General features: G+C 43.0%; 1 protein-coding gene across 13 annotated transcripts in view; it reads right to left on the bottom strand.

The window, feature by feature from the left end:
* Positions 1–20000, bottom strand: part of LOC143021011 (uncharacterized) — a 599497-nt gene that overhangs the window by 352984 nt on the left and 226513 nt on the right. For 10 of the 13 annotated variants that reach the window (XM_076178125.1, XM_076178116.1, XM_076178124.1 and 7 more), the window contains exon 1: positions 12270–12529. The exons of the other annotated variants lie outside the window; for them this stretch is intronic. The gene's annotated coding sequence lies outside the window, so the exon portion shown is untranslated. Of the gene's footprint in view, positions 1–12269; positions 12530–20000 lie in introns of those variants that run through there. 13 annotated transcript variants of the gene reach the window in all.

Genomic DNA, 20000 nt, shown 5'->3' with positions numbered 1-20000 from the left:
GGAGGAGAAGAGAGAGTGTAACAGAAAGAGACCTGGGCTCGCCAGGTATATTCGTAAGCCAGCACACAACCCGACCCCCTCTCTCTCACTCTCTCACCCTCTCACTCTCTCACCCTCTCACTCTCTCACCATCGCGATTGTAATAAGACAAACAGTGACCTCTGTTGGAGGGAGCCGCAAATACCGCCGACTGCATAACACGTGGTTCGGCGTCGGCTCGCTTACGGGCATGCCGGCGGTAGGAGCGAAGAGGAAGAGGAGGAAGAGGAGGAGGAAGAGGAGGAAGAGGAGGAGGAGGAAGAGGAGGAGGAGGAGGAAGAGGAGGAGGAGGAGGAGGACGAGGAAGAATTCAGAATTAGGATAAGGAGGAGGAAAAGAAGGAAAAAGGAGACTGAGAAGGCGGAGGAGGACGATGGGGGAAAAGACGAAGAAGAAGGAGAAAGAAGATGAGGAGGGGAAAGAGGAGGGGAGGAGGAGGACGGAAGGAAGACGGGGAGGAAGAGGAGGAGGTGGAGGAGGAGAAAGAGGAGGGGGAGGTGAGAGGAGGAGAAAGAGGAGGAGGAGGAGGAGGAGGAGGAGAAAGAGGAGGAGGAGGAGAAAGAGGAGGAGGAGAAAGAGGACTAGGAGGAGGAGGAGGAGGAGGAGGAGGAGGAGGAGGAGGAGGAGGAGGAGGAGGAGGAGGAGGAAGAGGAAGGTGCCAGAGTGATGCCAGTCTGGTGAGCAACATTCCGAGTGCCAGCTCACCAGACTCTCTCTTTCTCTTTCTCTCTCTCTCGCTCTCTTTCTCTCTCTCTCTCTCCGAACTCCAGGGAAGCAAAGTTCTCAAGGCTGAAATTCTTGGTAACGAGAGGTGGGCGACGAGAATGGGAAATGCTTTGATGTCTCTGTTGGATGTGTGGTGGATGCCGAGTGGGTGTGGGCGCTCCCGCCTGGAGGAGGGTTGAAGTCACAGCCAGACGGTTCGCATCCGCTAGACCAGCGTAACCTTTAAAATGAATTGCATGTCTCAAGAAACCCCTGCGCAAAAAAAACAACAAAAAAACATATACCATATCCTTCTCATTTTATTTTCATCGTAATAATAGGTTAGATAGGATGATGTCAGTACATTATTACAATACCCAAGAATATGTCCTGTGTATTTAATCATATTACGTATATGAAATTAAATAAAAGATGAAAAGTGCATTAGCTTATCTCACTTGTTCTCGCGGAACCCTTAGGGACCTTTTGCGGAACCTTAGGGTTCCTGGGAACCCTAAGGTAGAGAAACGCTGCGCTAGAGTAAGCGCATGACGTCATTGAAGGTATAGAATCTTCAGTACCTAAGCTTCAATAAAGGCTATCTTACCTAGCCTCCTCGTAGAGCAGGTTATGGTTCGAATGTTAGAAAATAATCCTAATAAACCCAAGAGTGTTGGAGGAAGAGAGGAAGAGAGGGAGGGGAGGGTAGGGGAGGGAGGGGTGGGCCGTATTCGTCAGTTTTCGGAGATGACGAACTAATGAAGTTGGAAATATTTTGAAATCCTTTCAACTTGCGGAAACTTTGAGCGTACATATGCGAGAGTGCGCGCACACACACACACACACACACACACACACACACACACACACACACACACACACACATGCGCACGCGCGTGAAGGTAGTTATATAAATATACTCGTACATGCTTACATACCCACAGTATACATACACACACACACACACACACACACACACACACACACACACACACACACACACGTATACGTACTTATATAAACATACACATACATGCTCACATGAGTACATACATTCTTGTACACAAACATCTGTACTTCGATGTAGTACAGGTGAATACCAATATAGTCTTATGATCCGATAGATAGATAACAAAAGGGAACCAACCTCCCGCTGAGGCAGTCACACGTGATGCGATTCAGATCCCAATAAACAAACATAAACGAGACATGTTTTGTCACGCCTCCTTCTCACCCTCCCCCACCTCCATCGCTGTCATCCATTTCTTCTTGTAAGAGGCGTCGCTATGGGCTAGAAGGTCTCCACCTACTTTGGTCTTTTATTGTTTCTCTAGACACACTGTACACTGTACTTCAGAGTCTTAGTGTATGGAAAGACGAGAGAGAGAGAGAGAGAGAGAGAGAGAGAGAGAGAGAGAGAGAGAGAGAGAGAGAGAGAGAGAGATGGGTAGACAGACAGATACATGGAGAGAGAGAGACGGGTAGACAGATAGATATATAGATAGATAGAGACAGGTAGACAGATAGATAGATAGATAGAGAGAGAGAGAAAAGAGACCAATAAAAATACAAGGTCTGGAATAGGGAAGGTCACAAGGTCAGACCTTCCACTGATGCCAGAGTGGACGTAGGAGAACATAAGGTCACATGTTCCCGGAAGGTCATGAAGTCTTGTAAGGTCATGAGCCGCCAGAAGGTCACTGTGTCTCGAGGACGCTTGCTGACATGCTCAATGCTCATTAATAAAAGTATTCGGAAATGTCCTCAGGTTCTGAAATGACATGAGGTTGAAGAAGAGCATGAGACTCCTAGGGAACATGAGGTTCCAGAGGAGCATGGTGTTCTAAAAGAGCATGAGATCCTGGAAAAGGATAATGTTTAAAAGGAGCATGACGTTCTACAGGACCAGGAGGTTTAAGAAGAGCATGAGACTCCTAGGGAACATGAGGTTCCAGAGGAGCATGGAATTCTGAATGAGTATCAGGTCCTGGAAAAGCATATGGTTTAAAATGAGTATGAAGGTTTACGGGACCATGAGATTCCATAAGAGGATGAAGCTTTAAAAGAGCATGAGATTCCAGAAGAGCATGAACCTCTAGAAGAGCATTACGTCCTAGAAGAGCTATGAGGATTCCATAGGAGCATAATATTTCAGACAAGCCATGATATTTCCATAAGAGGACAAATTTCTAAAAGAACACGAGGTCTTAAAAAGAAGAAGAACGCGAAGAAGAAGAAGAAGAAGAAGAAGACGAAGAAGAAGAAGATCGCGAAGAAGAAGAAGAAGAAGAAGATCATGAAGAAGAAGAAGAAAAAGAAGTAGAAGAAGGAAAAGAAGAAGAAGAAGAAGAAAGACGCAAAGAAGAAGAACGCGTAGAAGAAGAAGAACGCGAAGAAGACGAAGAACGCGAAGAAGGAAAAGGACACGAAGAAGAAGAAGAACACGAAGAAGAACGCGAAGAAGAAGAACGCAAAGAAGAAGAAGAACGCGAAGAAGAAGAGGAACGCGAAGAAGAATCGTTCAGTCTGAGAAACTACCCGCAAGGCTCGTGCAATGCCTTACGAAAGCGATGTGTCAAACCTGGCGAAACGAACAAGATATTTTCAGAAACCTGACAAGACTATTTTGGTCAAGTGTACTACACTGGGGAGTCATTATGTGGGAGCCTCGAGGGGCTCCGGCCGTAGTACAAAAACTGAAGGCGGCGCAGTTGCTTACCCTCACTACTCAAAATAAGTTGGCAGACCGGCTTGTCATTTCACTGTACCATCTTGCACGGCTGGTGTGACGAAAGAGAGACCATCTCTCAGCTGGTGTGACAATTGAGAGAATACCTCTCAGCTGGTGTTACAAAAGAGAGACTATCAGCTGGTGTGACAATTGAGAGACTATCTCTCAGCTGGTGTGACGAAAGAGAGACCATCTATCAGCTGGTGTGACAAATGAAAGACTATCTCTCAGCTGGTGTGACAAATGAAAGACTATCTCTCAGCTGGTGTGACAAAAGAGAGACTATCTCTTAACTGGTGTGACAAAGCAAGACTCTGCCCAGTTGCTTTGACAAAAGAGAAACTATTTCTCAGATGGTGTGACAAAAGAGAGACTGTCTCTTAGCTAGTGTGATAAGAGCGAGACTCTACCTCAGTTGGTGTGACAAAAGACAATCTCTCATTTGGTGTGACAAGAGCGAGACTCCGCTTCAGTTGGTGTGACAAAAAAGAGACAGTCTCTTAGCTGGTGTGACAAATGAGAGACTATCGCTCCGCTGGTGTGACAAAATAGAGACTATCTCTCAGCTGGTGTGATAAGAGCGAGACTCTGCCTCAGCCGGTGTGACAAAAGAGAGACTATCTCTCAGCTGGTGTGACAAAAGAGAGACTATCTCTCACCTGGTATGACAAAATACAGACTCTTTCAGCTGATGTGACAAAATAGAGACTATCTCTCAGCTCGTATGACTAAAGAGAGACTATCTCTCAGCTGGTGTGATAAGAGCGAGACTTTGCCTGAGTTGGTGTGACAAAAGAGAGACTATCCCTTAACTGGTGTGACAAGAGCAAGACTGTCTCTCATTTGGTATGACAAAAGAGAGACTATCTCTCAGCTGATGTGGGAAGAGCGAGACCTACGAGTACTTTAAGAGCAACATCTCCAGACAATAAGCTGGTGTTATTACCACAGTAGTGAATCACGCATTTCTAAGAAGCTCAATCACGTTATATGAGGTTGACCCAAAGATTAAAATAAATAGATAAATAAATAAACAAGTAAAAAAAAAAAAACCCCAGAATAAAATCAGTAAAATATGCCATTAAATCAAACTAAAACAAAAACAGATAGATGAATAAATAAATCAAAGTAGAAAAAAAAATCAATTCATATACTCGTCCCCTGCCAACTGTCAAACTGTAGCCATAATTCTATTACGCCAGTAACCCAATAACTCCATTATATTTTAATTGAAGCAAAAAAAACAAAAACAAAAAAACACTCATGTTCACTCTTCGTTTATTGTGACCAACCCCTTCCGTACCTGTTGGCCCCTTTCCCCTTTTATTCCAACGGCCGCCAGGCGATTTTATTCATCTCTGTGGCACTCCTTCACTACCTATGGGATAAAAATAACTACCAATATCTTAATGACTCTTTTGCAACACCCCTACGGACTAGAGGAACGTAGCATTCTTTTACCTTCTATCCTTTTCTATCGCCCTCCTTCAATCTCTACTACCCGCGGCGACTCTGGCGTTGTCCCTCAAGGATAGAAGCGCTGGTTAGCGCCAGCGGAATACCACCGCCCCTGGCACTTGGCGCCGCAATTAGTACTTTCGACCGCCGCCTCACGTGCCGCAATCTGCCGCAGCTTGGCGCCACAGACGCTTGCTCACAGTGTACCACTGCGGTCATCTGAATCTGAGACACGTTCAACCCCAACTATGACATTCTGTCTTCCAATCTTGTTTGTATGAATATAAGTTCCTTTACGATTAGAGTGGTTTATATTTACTTATTTATTTATTTGCTTATTAATCAATATATCTATTCATCTATTTATCTATCAATTCATTAATTTTTGTAACAACAACGAAAGATACATTTGTTGACATTAAGACTGGTACCTCTGCATGAGACATGTAAGGCTGGTACCTCTGCTTGAAATATGTAAAGTTGGTACCTCTGCTTTAGATATGTAAAGTTGGTATCTCTGCTTGAGAGGTGTAAGGTTGGTACCTTTGCTTGAAAGATGTAAAGTTGGTACCTCTGCTTGGGATATGTAAGGTTGGTACCTCTGCTTGGGATATGTAAGGCTGGTACCTCTGCTTGAGAGATGTAAAGCTGGTACCTCTGCTTGAGAGATGTAAAGTTGGTACCTCTGCTTGAGAGAGGTGTAAAGTTGATACTTCTGCATGATATATGTAAGGTTGGCACCTCTGTTTGAGAGATGTGAAGTCGGTATCTCTGCTTGAGAGATCTAAGGTTGGCACCTCTGTTTGAGAGATGTAAGGTTGGTATCTCTGCATGAGATGTGTAAGGTTGGTACCTCTGTGACGTGTAAGGTTGGTACCTCTGCTTGAGATGTGTAAGGTTGGTATTCTCTCCTTGAGACATGCAAGGTTGGTACCTCTGCTTGAGATGTGTAAGGTTGGTATCTCTCCTTGAGACATGTAAGGTTGGTACCTCTGCTTGAGATATTTAAGGTTGGTACCTCTGCTTGAGAGATACAAGGTTAGTGTCTCTCCTTGAAACATGTAAAGTTGGTACCTCTGCTTTAAACATTTAAGATTAGTATCTCTGCTTAAGAGATGTAAGGCTGGTATCTCTGCTTGATAGGTGTAAGGTTGGTACCTCTGCTTGAGAGATGTAAGGTTGATAACTCTGCTTAAGACATGTAAGGTTTATACTTCTGCTAGAGGTAAAGCTGGTAAGGTTGGTACGTCTTCATGATAGAGATGTAAGGTTGGTACCTCTGATTGAAAGATGAAAGGTTGGTGCCTTTGCATGGGAGATGTAAGGTTGGTACCTCTGCATGAGAAAATGAATGTTGATACTTCTGCATGAGAGAAATGTAAGGTTGGTACCTCTGCTTGAGACATGCAATGTTGGCACCTCTGCATGAGAGAGATTTAAGGATGGTACATTTTCATGATAGAGATGTAAGGTTGGTACACCTGTTTGAGAGATGTAAGATTGGTACCTCTGCATGAGAGAGATGTAAAGTTGGTGCCTTTTCATGATAGAGACGTAAGGTTGGTACCTCTGCTAGAGATGAATGTAAGGTTGGTAGCTCTGCATGGGATATATAAGGTTAGTCCCTCTGGATAGGATATGTAAGGTTGGTACCTCTGCATAAAAGATGTATTTATTAGCAATGAAAGCACCGATTGTCTTTCATAGATTATCCAGGGTAATGCATTAATTGCTCTACTAGAAAGAAAAGTACTATTTTTCAATTACCATCGTCTCTTGTGTCACAAAGGCGCGTACAAGCTTGTGAAGATAATTTTCTATGCAGATGGTCTATTGATTAATGTCACAGATGGTGCAACCCCAGATGCAGCTTATGTCACAGCTGGTTCAGATGAGGCACTCTTCACAGAAGGTGCGTGCATTAATGCAGGTGGCGCACTCATTTGCAAAGATGGTGCATAAACGTTCACAGATGGTGCAAGTGCTGCCACTAACGGGGTGTTAACGTCATAAATTCTATGGGAGTTTAGTGATATTACTACTGATCAGATCCATGTGGTTTCGTTTCATGGTTAGGGACACGTCTTCACGCAAGAATGCTGATGAATTTGAACTTTTATCCCTCGTTTCTGTTATCCTCTTCACTAAATCACTCCTTCGCCATCTCTGTGACTCCACCGCTTTGTATAGAAGCGCTGGTTATCGTCGCCGAGAGACAAATTCTCTGCGATGCACTGCCAACGCCACTGGAGTGTAGACAGCGTTTGTCGGCCTCACTAATAATAACTACATCTAGTACACATTAAAACAAGAGTGGGCACCACATGCGACATACGTAAACACACAGAACGAAGAACAAAGAACACAAATGTTGTTCACCAAAAGAACAAGTGGCCTATGAGAAAGCAACCCACACATAATAAATAATCAAACAGTTCCTCCATATTTACTTCCTCTTGACATCTTGCTCTGTTATAGACCAAAAGATATAGTCATGCTTTTCGTTTCGAATATGATGTATCGTTTGAAAACAAGGACATCAAAGGGGGAGAAGAATTCAGTCACAATGTGCCCTTCATGTGGTCATCCAACAGGAGCTTTCGAGTTATCTGTCTGAACATAAAACAGTCACAAGTGTAAGCGGCCCGTGCACGAGGTGTAGTGCCGAGCGATGCACTCTTGGATGCCAACTTATGGACTTATGAGATTCTGTTCATGCGGGGTATATACAATCCTTAAAGAAAAAAAAATCCCTATTTTGTGATATCTCTTGTGTTGAGCTGATAACGAAAACATTCCATTCTGTGTTTATCCTACCTACTGTACTTATCTCTTAAGTGCTGGCCTTTCTCCTCTTTCTCCTCCTTCCCGTCTCCACAATTATGAGGATAAGAATCAATTGATCTCAGACTACATGAAAGATGGAACCATTTCCCTTGACGCGTACACACAACCACAAACAAAACCCTTAATGTACCGAGCAGGGTTCCGAGAATAATTGCCCAGTTCACATCAATTTCCGACCTTAAATTAGGGTGTCTTCTCGTTGCAATGGCACGCGCATCTCACTTCTGGTGTGACTTCTCTTAGCTCACGAACTTTCTGAATGAAACGTGATTCGAACCTTTTTCGTCTCAAGGGGTTAGTTATCACACTGGGTTATTTTTCCTTCAACCTCAAATTAATCGACGGTTCCACCCACCTCCAGAACTTTTTCGGCCGGAAAATCACTATGGCAATTTATTTTCTTTTCTCAACAATTTACGTAGAACGTCATTTGATATGCTGGATGAAAATGATTTTCCTTCAGCATATCAGATTCCTTCCCGAAAGCTTCGCGTTACAAATTTGCTCCAACAGTCGGAGGAAAAATAGCCCGGTGTGATAACTCATGTATTGACGAAGTCACGAGTTCATGACTCCTTCGATCTCCAGTTCGAACTTCTCGAACTCGGATGTAGACCAAGGTCCTTGACCAAAGACCTGTTCATCCTCACATGGAATGGGTATTGCATTTATGAAGTGACTTAGGGAGTGACTCCTCACTGAGTAAAGTAACAACTTTCACCCCTTTTCCCTCTCTGACAATGTCCTATCCTCGCACTTTTCCTTTACCTAAAACCATGGGGGGGACATTTGGAGTACCATGCCGGTCCCACGCCCGGATAAAAGTGGAGGGTTGTCTACAACAGGCCTAGCAAGCCGGTGGACGTAAAAATTACTCTGCTCGAGATACTTAGGCCCAGCCTCGGGAAAGGCACTGACAGGTGATACGCCTGACAGAAGTTTGGTGAGAATTCAAAGTTACGTAACCTTTATGGCGAGTAACCAAAGGCCGGGGGGATTACCTTGACTCTTTTTACTTTCCACCAGTGTCCTATATCCGCCTTTCTCCTTTATCCAAGGCCACTTAAAGGCACGTAACCTTTATAAGGACTCTCCAAAGCGGGGTTATCCTTGTAACCTTTGTACTTTCACCACACTTATTGTTGTATCTCTGCCAATTTGTCCTTTTTCTAAAGCTATACAAAGGCAAACTAAACCTACAATGATATCTGAAGGATGTAATCGGAAGCATACTGGTCTCGCATACGCTTAGTTGTGGGTTCGAATCCCGCACTCCTCTCCGATTCCCAGCAGCGATTGTTATTTACCTGTCCCCACCCCAACAGTCCTCAAAGGGTATCAAACAAATGTGACGGCTTCGGCCGCGGCTACTCAGCGCCTCCTTGTGTAGGCTATTCACCATGTTATTCTTTCTACCAGCACCTCTGCTCCTAATACCTTCGAAACACCTGTTCCCCGTTCGTCCCCACGACAGGTGTCCTGCACCACCTAAGGAACACCTATTTCTCGTTCGTCTTGAAACAGAGTGGCAAAGAAGTATGGGGGTAGACAATAGTTACAGGGTGAAAATATCTTGAGACAAAACTTCTACATGGACATTTTTCTCGTTCTAAATGACACATTTTCTTCAATATGGTTATTAAACGAAAAAAGAAATTAGATTATGTATATATGTACACACACACACACACACACACACACACACACACACACACACACACACACACACACACATATATATATATATATATATATATATATATATATATATATATATATATATGTGCAGAAGAAATCACTTGAACGCGTTATTCTAGTGTGCAGAAAAACCACTAGGAAAATAACAGAAATGAGACCGAGCGCTTTCGTCTTGAAAATGTTATGAACAGTATTAGGGTAATGATAAGCAACTGTGAGGCGGTTGTTGGGGATTAAATTAAAAGAAGGATTGATGGAGTTACAATAGGGGATTTTTGAAACGTCTTTGAAAGAAGGTTGTGTGGTGGGAACTGAAGTTTTATAGTAGCTGGCTCTAACCTTACTGAGGGCTGGATCCAGGAACCAGGACGGGTATACCAATTTAAAAATTTGCCTTTTGATGAGGTCAGTCTCCTGGTCCAGGAATCTAGGACTACAGATCCTAAAGGCTCTTAGAAAAAGGCTAGAGGCAACACTCTTCACGACTTTGTCGCGGTGGTTACCTCCACTTTTTCAGTAACCACCCCGAGAAAGTTAAGAAGAGTGTTGCCTCCGGCCTTTTTCTGAGAGCCTTTAGGACCTGTAGTATACCTCACACCTCTCCCCGATTGACCACATACCCACCTTCCTTCTGACTACGTCCTGTGTGACGGAATGTCGCCTGTCATGCTATCCCTGTTCCTCCTCCCCTTACATCTTAATTGTATTTATATCTCAATCATTTCTTGTAACTTGTACTTTCCTGAAGAGGGCCATAGTTATTAGCCGAAATATAGAAGTTATACTTTCTTCTAAGTTTCCTTTTATTCCGACTGTGGGTTCTTCGTGATTATTATTATTATTATTATTATTATTTCTTTTTTTTACAAATGTGCAACTACATTTTGTTTAAGTGATATATATATATATATATATATATGTATATAATATATATATATATATATATGTGTGTGTGTGTGTGTGTGTGTGTGTGTGTGTGTGTGTGTGTGTGTGTGTGTGTGTGTGTGTGTGTGTGTGTGTGTGTGTGTGTGTGTGTGTGTGTGTGTGTGTGTGTGTGTGTGTGCGTGTGTGTGTTTCTCAAGGTGATTTCTTTGTGGGGGTCATTGACTGGTCTATTACTTCTACGTGACTGTGTACATGCAATGTGCAACACCTGTGTAATTGAACGCAAATTACCAGTGTTTCTTATTAGTATATATATATATATATATATATATATATATATATATATATTATGTATATACATACACATATACATATACATATATATATACATATACATACATATATATCTATATATATATATATATATATATATATATATATATATATATTATATGTATGTATATATATATACATATACATATACATACATACATATATATATATATATATATATATATATATATATATATATATATATATACATACGCGAAGAAGTTAATATATTCATAGAATAAAACTGCAAAACATTTAACTTTGAAATACTTGCCTATACTTACTATTCATGAATAAATGGATACATACATACACACACGCATACAGGTATATATAAATACGTACATACATACATACATACATACATATATACATACATACGTAAATAAACAAGTGAATGAATAAAGTGATAGGATAAAAGTTCAAAATTTCAAAATGAAATATTTGCCTATCCTGTGTTGATCAACATAAACAAACATACATACATACATACATACACACTTATAGATGAAGCCGAAATAAACTCAGATATTCACTGAAGAAACTCAACGGTGGTGTCCTTGTAAATTAAGACCCAAAGTTGATCAAATCACTTCTATTTAGTTAAAATAGAATATGTAAAAGATATCACCGTTTTGAGAGGGCGAAGAAGGATGACAATCAAGGCCCAATTCACACTAGTGGTTTCAACAGCGGTTCAGTTACAATGTAAGTCAATGTAGGCGTTCACACACAACCGCACAGTTTTTCCTTGAGTATGCGGTACTGCCGCGACTTACGAGCGGTTCAGTCCGCTAGTGTGAACAGGGCCCGCACCGCAATCGCGGATTCGTTTAGTGAGGCAAGATTTTGATTACAACATTGTTAGAATAATATTACCATTGTAATAATATTGTACATATTGTGTGATTAATAGATTAGTATATAGGATTAAATAGAATAAGTGAAAAGATTATTTGATATATGACAGTTCCTGTGTTGGAAATATCGTTAAAAAAAGTTTGACCAATTTTCAATAATTTCGAAAAGTGTTTCTTATGTGACACAGAAATTATGCGCACGGCACCCGTAAACACAACATCCCCCCCAAAAAAAAAAAGAAAGAAAAAAAAATCCTTGACCTTACAGTTGTCGGGTCGTCCTCCAAACTTCACCTCGTCCTCTAAACCTCACCATCGTCCTCCAAATTTCACCTCGTCCTCCAAACTTCACCTCGTCCTCCAAACTTCACCTCGTCCTCCAAACTTCACCTCTTCCTCCAAACTTCATATCGTCCTCCAAACTTCATCTCGTCCTCCAAACTTCATCTCGTCCTCCAAACTTCATCTCGTCCTCCAAACTTCACCTCGTCCTCCAGACCTCACTTCGTCCTCCAAACCTCACCTCGTACTCCAAACATCACTTCGTCCTCCAAACCTCACTTCGTCCTCCAAACCTCACCTCGTCCTCCAAACTTCACTTTGTCCTCCAAATCTCATCTTGTCCTCCAAAACTCATCTTATCCTCCAAACCTCACCTCGCCCTCCAAACGTCACCTCGTCCTCCAAACGTCACCTCGTCCTCCAAACCTCACCTTAAAGATCCGTCGCTATCGAGTTCGGAGTTCCGTCCTGATAAGGAACAAGCCCTTCGAGGGGGAGCTGATGACGAAGAAGAATGGGGAAGGAGGCGGAGCAGCGCACACACTCTAACTCTTCCTCCTGAAGGAGGAGGAGGAGGAGGAGAAGAACAAGATGAAAAGCGAAGACGAAGCCCACAACGAAGAAGGCTCGAGTCCCGCTAACACGGTCACACACACACCAGCCCAGACCGCGGACTAGGCGGCAACCCACGAGTCTACTCCCTACCACTCTCCCCCCCTCCCCACTCCCCACTCCCTTCCTCCCCTCTCTCCCTCTCCCCTCACCTCCCCTCCCTCCCCTCCCCTCCCTCTCCTCGTCTCCCAAAATCACTTCCTAACCTCCCCCCCCCTCTCTCTCTCTCTCTCTCTTTCTCCCTATCACACACACACACACACACACACACACACACACACACACACACACACACACACACACACACACACACACACACACCTGCAGCACAAACGTTGCTTTTTTCCTATATGCAACAATCAGGTAAACTTCCTCCATCTCTCTCTCTCTCTCTCTCTGTACGTGTGTGTGTGTGTGTGTGTGTGTGTGTGTGTGTGTGTGTGTGTGTGTGTGTGTGTGTGTGTGTGTGTGTGTGTGTGTGTGTGTGTGTGTGTGTGTGTGTGTGTGTGTGTGTGTGTGTGTGTGTGTGTGTGTGTGTGTGTGTGTGTGTGTGTGTGTGTGTGTGTGTCCCTCTTCATCACACTCACGTCATCTTGGCGTTCTTCTTCCATCCCCTAACTCCTCCCCCGTTCGTCTTCCTACTCCTCCTCCTCCTCCTCCTCTTCTCCTCCTCTTATTCGCCATGTACTCACACCACATAATCTAACAATTCCTATCACTACCCTGAACTCTTTGTATTACCTCAAACTTAGTCATCCCCTTCCCCTCTTCTACCCCTCTCCCTCCCACTCCCTCCCCCTTAACTTATAACATTCCTCCTTTATGCTCCCCTTCTCAGATCTCCCCCTTACCCTCTCTGTCACCCCATCCACTTGGGGGGGGGGATATTTCCCCCAAGGATAGAAGCGCTGGTTACAGGCTCCAAAATACATAACCATATAATTCCCTTCCCCTCCCCTTCCCTTCTTCCCCCTACTCCTCTTCCTTCTCCTCTCTTCCTCACACTTCCCTTCCTACTCCCTCTTTTCCTCTCCCTCCTCCTCACTCTCCATCTCCCTCGTCTCCACTCCCTCCTTATCACCTTCCTTTCCATCTCTCCCTTTTCCTCCATCTCCTCATTCTCCTCTCCACTTCCCTTCCACCCCCCCTCAAAATCAGATATGACCTGGCCCCCCTTCATACGCTTCCTCTCCTCCTCCCCCCTCCCCCCATCCACCCCCACACTGATCCCCCCCTTCCTTACTCTCCCATACCCTCTTCGGTGACCATAACCTCACTCACCCACTACGTCACATCTATGACGTCACACTTATGACGTCACTGGCCATAAAGAGATCAACATTTAGTAAAGAAAATAGTAAAAAAATAATGTTATAATCACTTCAGTCTACCGAACCTAAACTGGATTAATTAACTGTAGTTAATCTTAATAATCTAGCACTAATATGATCAATATTTCATTTAGTCGTAAAGACATACTTTAATGTATACCTTCACGACTGAATGAAATATTAATCATATTATTGCTTGGGGAATAATTCACATTTATATATATATATATATATATATATATATATATATATATATATATATATATACATATATATATGTATATACATATATGTATATATAAGTGTTGAGACATTGTGACAGGTTTGAGGAAGGTCAAAGAGAAAGACACGGGTCTAAGACAATTTATTCCTGACCGGTTTCGCTTATAGCGCACGCACACACACACACACACACACACACACACACACACACACACACACACACATATATATATATATATATATATATATATATATATATCGTCCCTCCCGAAGCATTTGATCATCTCCAACAATATTTCCCCTTCTCCACTCCGTTATCTCCATCATCTCCAACCATAGCGTTCTTCTCCAACATGACTCCCCCATCACCTAGCATCCCCCCCCCCCGACTTATTTAGAAATTCCTAACGTCTTTTCTCCCCCTCAAGGGTACACAATCTATCTCCACCATCATCTCTACTGTGATCCACTTCCACCTCCACCACCTCCTCCACCTCCCTTCCACCGCCACTCTCAGTTGGTCAGCTGCCCGTGAGATGTTGGCAGTACAAGACACTAGCCCTTCCCTGCCCTCCCTCCCTCCCTTCACCCCTATGGACCAGAGCCACCTTAAGTTCTTTTATGATTTGAGACTCGTGTACTATCCTTCTTCTAAGCTATTTTCCTCTTTATAATCTCTCCTCTATCTCCTCTTCAGCGTCATATTACCCAAGGATAGAAGCGCTTGTGACGAAAACAACACCCCCTAACCCCGTCACCCTCTTTTCCCCCACCCCTACCCCCCCACTCCAGTTTGGTATTCCCCCCAGTGACTCAACCTATCCCCCCCTTAGTGATCCACCGACACAATGGGTTCACCCCCAACCCCCCCTTCCGTTCCCCCCTACTCCCCCCGTTCCTCTTTCCCCCCTTTTCCTCTTCTTCCTCTTCTATCCATCCATCCATCTTTCCTTCTCTTTTTCTCTCTCTCTCTTCTCTCTTTCATTCTCACATTCTTTCTCAGAAGGTTTTCTCTATTGGGAATTGATCAAAATCGTAAACCTTGAATATTCAGAATGGAAACACATTTCGAAAAAAAAAAAATGATCATCAAAAATGCTTCTGATATATATATTTTTTTCTTTTCTGAATTTCGGAACCTTCCAATATTGGAGAGTTCTTTATATTAGAAACTTCTTTGGCTTTTCTTTCTCTATTCCTCTATTCCATTTTTCCATTCCTCCATTATCTCACTCTTTCTTCTTCTTCCTTCAATTTTGTCTCTATTTCCTCTATTCATCAACCCTCTAATTAAGATACTAATTAAGCGATTGAATAAGCAGATGAATAAATGAATTATTAATTACATGAACAGATGAAGAAATGAATGTATAAATATATAATCAAGCATCTAAACGAGGAATCAAAATCAAAATAATAACAAATAAAGAATCAAAGAAAACCAAATTAACACACAAATAAACAAACAAACACGGTATCAGGACAAGTGCCCCCGGGACAATTGCCCCCGACAACTGCCCCCGGGACAATTGCCTCAGTAGGACAACTGCCCCCCCGACAACTGCCCCCGGGACAATTGCCCCCGTAGGACAACTGCCCCCGGGTCAACTGCCCCCGGTACAATTACCCCCCCGACAACTGCCCCCGGGACAATTGCCCCCGTAGGACTACTGCCCCCGTAGGACAACTGCCCCCGACAACTACCCCCTGGACATAAATAATCATACAAACAAATAATAAAACAATCCAATAATCAGCAACAAAAACGAATAGAAAAATTAATAAAATAATAGATGGATAAATATAAAAGAAATAACAGTGATTTATGAAATATAAGTTTAATAATTTCTAAAAATAGAAATAAACAAAATAATAAGTGAATTGATTAATAACCATACAATATTCAAACATCAATAGATATATAGATAAGTAGATTGATTATTCAACTGAGCAGGGAGGTATAAAGAGGCCCATCCACTGGCCTTCCACTTCCAATTCCACTTCCAATTCCACTTCTTCCAATTCTTTACCTGTGGCTACTTACGCCAACTCGGCCATCTCGACTATGCTTGCCATGTAGGACAAGCTCTCCACATTCTCTATCGGTTAGTTGCGCCTTGGCCCGCCCGACCTACGTGCTGCGTGTCTAAACTACCAAAAATGTGATACTACTACTACTACTACTACTATTACTACTACTACTACCACCGCTACTACTACTACTAACACACATACACACACACACACACACACACACACACACACACACACACACACACACACACACACACACACACACACACACACAAGCTATATATATATATATATATATATATATATATGTGTGTGTGTGTGTATGTGTGTGTGTGTATGCAAATAAATCACAAAAACACGTGATTCACCTTTGAAAATGTCTTGAATAGACGAAAACGTTCGGTCACCTTTCATTTTATTTTACAAGTGGTTTTATTACACACATATATGTATATATATATATATTACTTTTATTTATTTATTCATTCATTTTTGATGGAGCAACAAGGGAAAATAAGGTCCGGGTTTCTGTGGTACTTGAAGGGTGGACGTCCGCCTATGCAATGCACTCGAATCGATCTCTCTTGCTCTCTTTGGGCGTCCCTTCTTCCTCAGAAGTAGGTGCATTATGGACGCCATCCAAAGGTCAAGACGACCTTTGGAGCAAGTGGTTCCTTACTCCTTCGGCAGGATGTTCATCACCATCACTTACACCGTCATAGCATACCACCACCACTATCATAGGATACCCCTTCCACCATCATAGCATACCACCACCAGCATCATAGCATACCACTTCCACCATCATAGCATACCACCACCAGCATCATAGGATACCACCACCAGCATCATAGCATACCACCACCACTATCATAGGATACCCCTTCCACCATCATAGCATACCACCACCAGCATCATAGCATACCACTTCCACCATCATAGCATACCACCACCAGCATCATAGTATACCACTTCCACCATCATAGCAAACCACCACCAGCATCATAGCATACCACTTCCAACATCATAACATACCACTAACAGCATCATAGCATACCACTTCCACCATCATAGCATACCACTAACAGCATCATAGCATACCACTAACAGCATCATAGCATACCACTTCTACCATCATAGCATACCACTTCCACCATCATAGCATACCACCACCAGCATCATAGGATACCCCTTCCACCATCATAGCAAACCACCACCAGCATCATAGCATACCACTTCCACCATCATAGCATACCACTAACAGCATTATAGCATACCACCACCAGCATCATAGCATACCACCACCAGCATCATAGCATACCACCAACACCATCATAGCATACCACTTCCACCATCATAGCATACCACCACCAGCATCATGGCATACCACCACCACCATTATAGCATACCACTTCCACCATCATAGTATACAACCAACAGCATCATAGCATACCACTTCCACAATCATAGCATACCACTTCCACCATCATAGCATACCACTTCCACCATCATAGCATACCACTTCCACCATCATAGCATACCACTTCCACCATCATAGCATACCACCACCAGCATCATAGTATACCACTTCCACCATCATAGCAAACCACCACCAGCATCATAGCATACCACTTCCAACATCATAGCATACCACTTCCAACATCATAACATACCACTAACAGCATCATAGCATACCACTTCCAACATCATAACATACCACCACCAGCATCACAGCATATCACTTCCATCATCATAGCATACCACTTCTACCATCATAGCATACCACTTCTACCATCATAGCATACCACTACCACCATCATACCATACCAGTTCCACCATCATAGCATACCACCAACACCATCATAGCATACCACTTCCACCATCATAGCATACCATCACCAGCATCACAACATATCACTTCCACCATCATAGCATACTACCACCAGCATCACAGCATACCACTTCCACCATCATAGCATACCACTAACAGCATCATAGCATACCACTAACAGCATCATAGCATACCACCACCAGCATCATAGCATACCACCACCAGCATCATAGTATACAACCAACAGCATCATAGCATACCACTTCCACAATCATAGCATACCACTTCCACCATCATAGCATACCACTTCCACCATCATAGCATACCACTTCCACCATCATAGCATACCACCACCATCATAGCATACCACCAACACCACTTTAATACCAGCACCACCAACATCATGACCTCTATCACCACAACCATCACCTCCACCGCCACCATTAGCATTGTAGCATACCACCACCGCCACCACTACCATCAAAACACATACCACTACCACCATCATAGTATACCACCAATACCTCCACAGCCACCATTACTATCAGAACATACCAATACCATCATCACCACCATCATAGTATACTACCACCATCATCATAGCATACCACCACCACCATCGAAGCATACCACCAACACCATCCTAACATACCACCAACACTCCACAGCCACCACCATCGAAGCATACCATCAACACCATCATAGCATACCACCAACATCTACACAGCCATGACCACCATGAGAGCATACCATCACCGCCATCACCACCATCATAGCATACTACCAACACCACTTTACCACCGGTACCATGCTACCATGATCACCACCACGGCCACCACCAACCTCACCACTACTACCAACACCACCACCCCGTCTACCACCATTCCACCATGTTTTCAACCAACATCACACTTTTCACTACCATTAATTTTCATCAACGTAGACCACATTGAGGTTATGACCATATCAATGATAATATAATTCTAAAAAAAAAAAAAAAAAAAAAAAAAAAATCACAAGGATTGGAATGCGTGCCAACACAGATCACCCTGCCAACTGGACCAGCATTGCCAACAGCACCTTCACCATTGGCACCTTGGGGCTGACAGTGCCACAGTAATTAACACCTGCCTATCTGTCCACATCTGACCACTTTATTCTGTCTCTTCACCCGCAGGCTTCCGTAAACAATAGACAGTCCCATCTGGGGATATGATTTGGACTCAACTTCCATTATTCTATTCTGGTTATCGTCAAACGTATCTATTCAACTTTGTGCCCGTCCTGTCCCCAGCAAATGGTGCCAACTTCAGCTCTGCCAACAGTGCCTGCCAACAATCTTTACACAATACCAAGATAACCTACCAATAACTTGAATCCAGTGACGTCAACAATGGAACAATACCAAGATAGCACTACCACTGATTTGGGTAAATATAGACTCACTGAGACTCAGTGGTACTCAGACTATTAGCGAATGGTACCTTTGGTACTATCCTCTGTCTAGGCACTATCAACATAGGGCCTACTACCTAACCAACCATTCATAAATTACTCTTTAGAAACTGTTTTTATTAGTATTACTGTTGACTGATCCAGGGAAATGGACGAGATGCAGGGAGGACCCGACATCCAGAAGGAGCCAAGAAAAGAGGGAGGCGGGGGGGGGGGATGGAGAATGGGAGTGGAGTGGGTGGGGATGGAATGGGTGGGAGTGGCATTATACCTTTTGGCTTTAGCTAATCCCTCTTGTAAGGGGGAAAAAGCCCTTGGTATTTGTATGTATGTACTACTAATAATACTGTTTGGGAAGCAGAGTGATACTAATGTGAAGTATTTACAGTTGCGATTTGGTCGTGTTAGGCTGTATAGTGTTGAAACAAAGGAGAAAGGGTTATGGGTTCATTCTAAAGGTGGCCGCACACTAGCTAACATGCTATTTGCTTTTGCTATTTAGTTTGAGTAGCAGCGACCTCGGTTACAATATTCTAGAATTCCCTAAGAACATGTCAACAATGAATCTAATATTCTCCTTGGTTTAACATCTCTTAGGTTGTTATTCAACCTCTGACTATATGGCGCGAGAGTAATTTGACATTTAGAATTTTTGAAAAATAAAATATCGCAACCGA

This window comes from Oratosquilla oratoria, chromosome 41 (genome assembly GCF_046742065.1).
Source record: "Oratosquilla oratoria isolate Oo_2021 chromosome 41, ASM4674206v1, whole genome shotgun sequence".
Classification (NCBI taxonomy): Eukaryota; Metazoa; Arthropoda; class Malacostraca; order Stomatopoda; family Squillidae; genus Oratosquilla; species Oratosquilla oratoria.
Note: the sequence above shows the minus strand (reverse complement) of the source record. Positions and strands in the feature narration are given on the sequence as shown.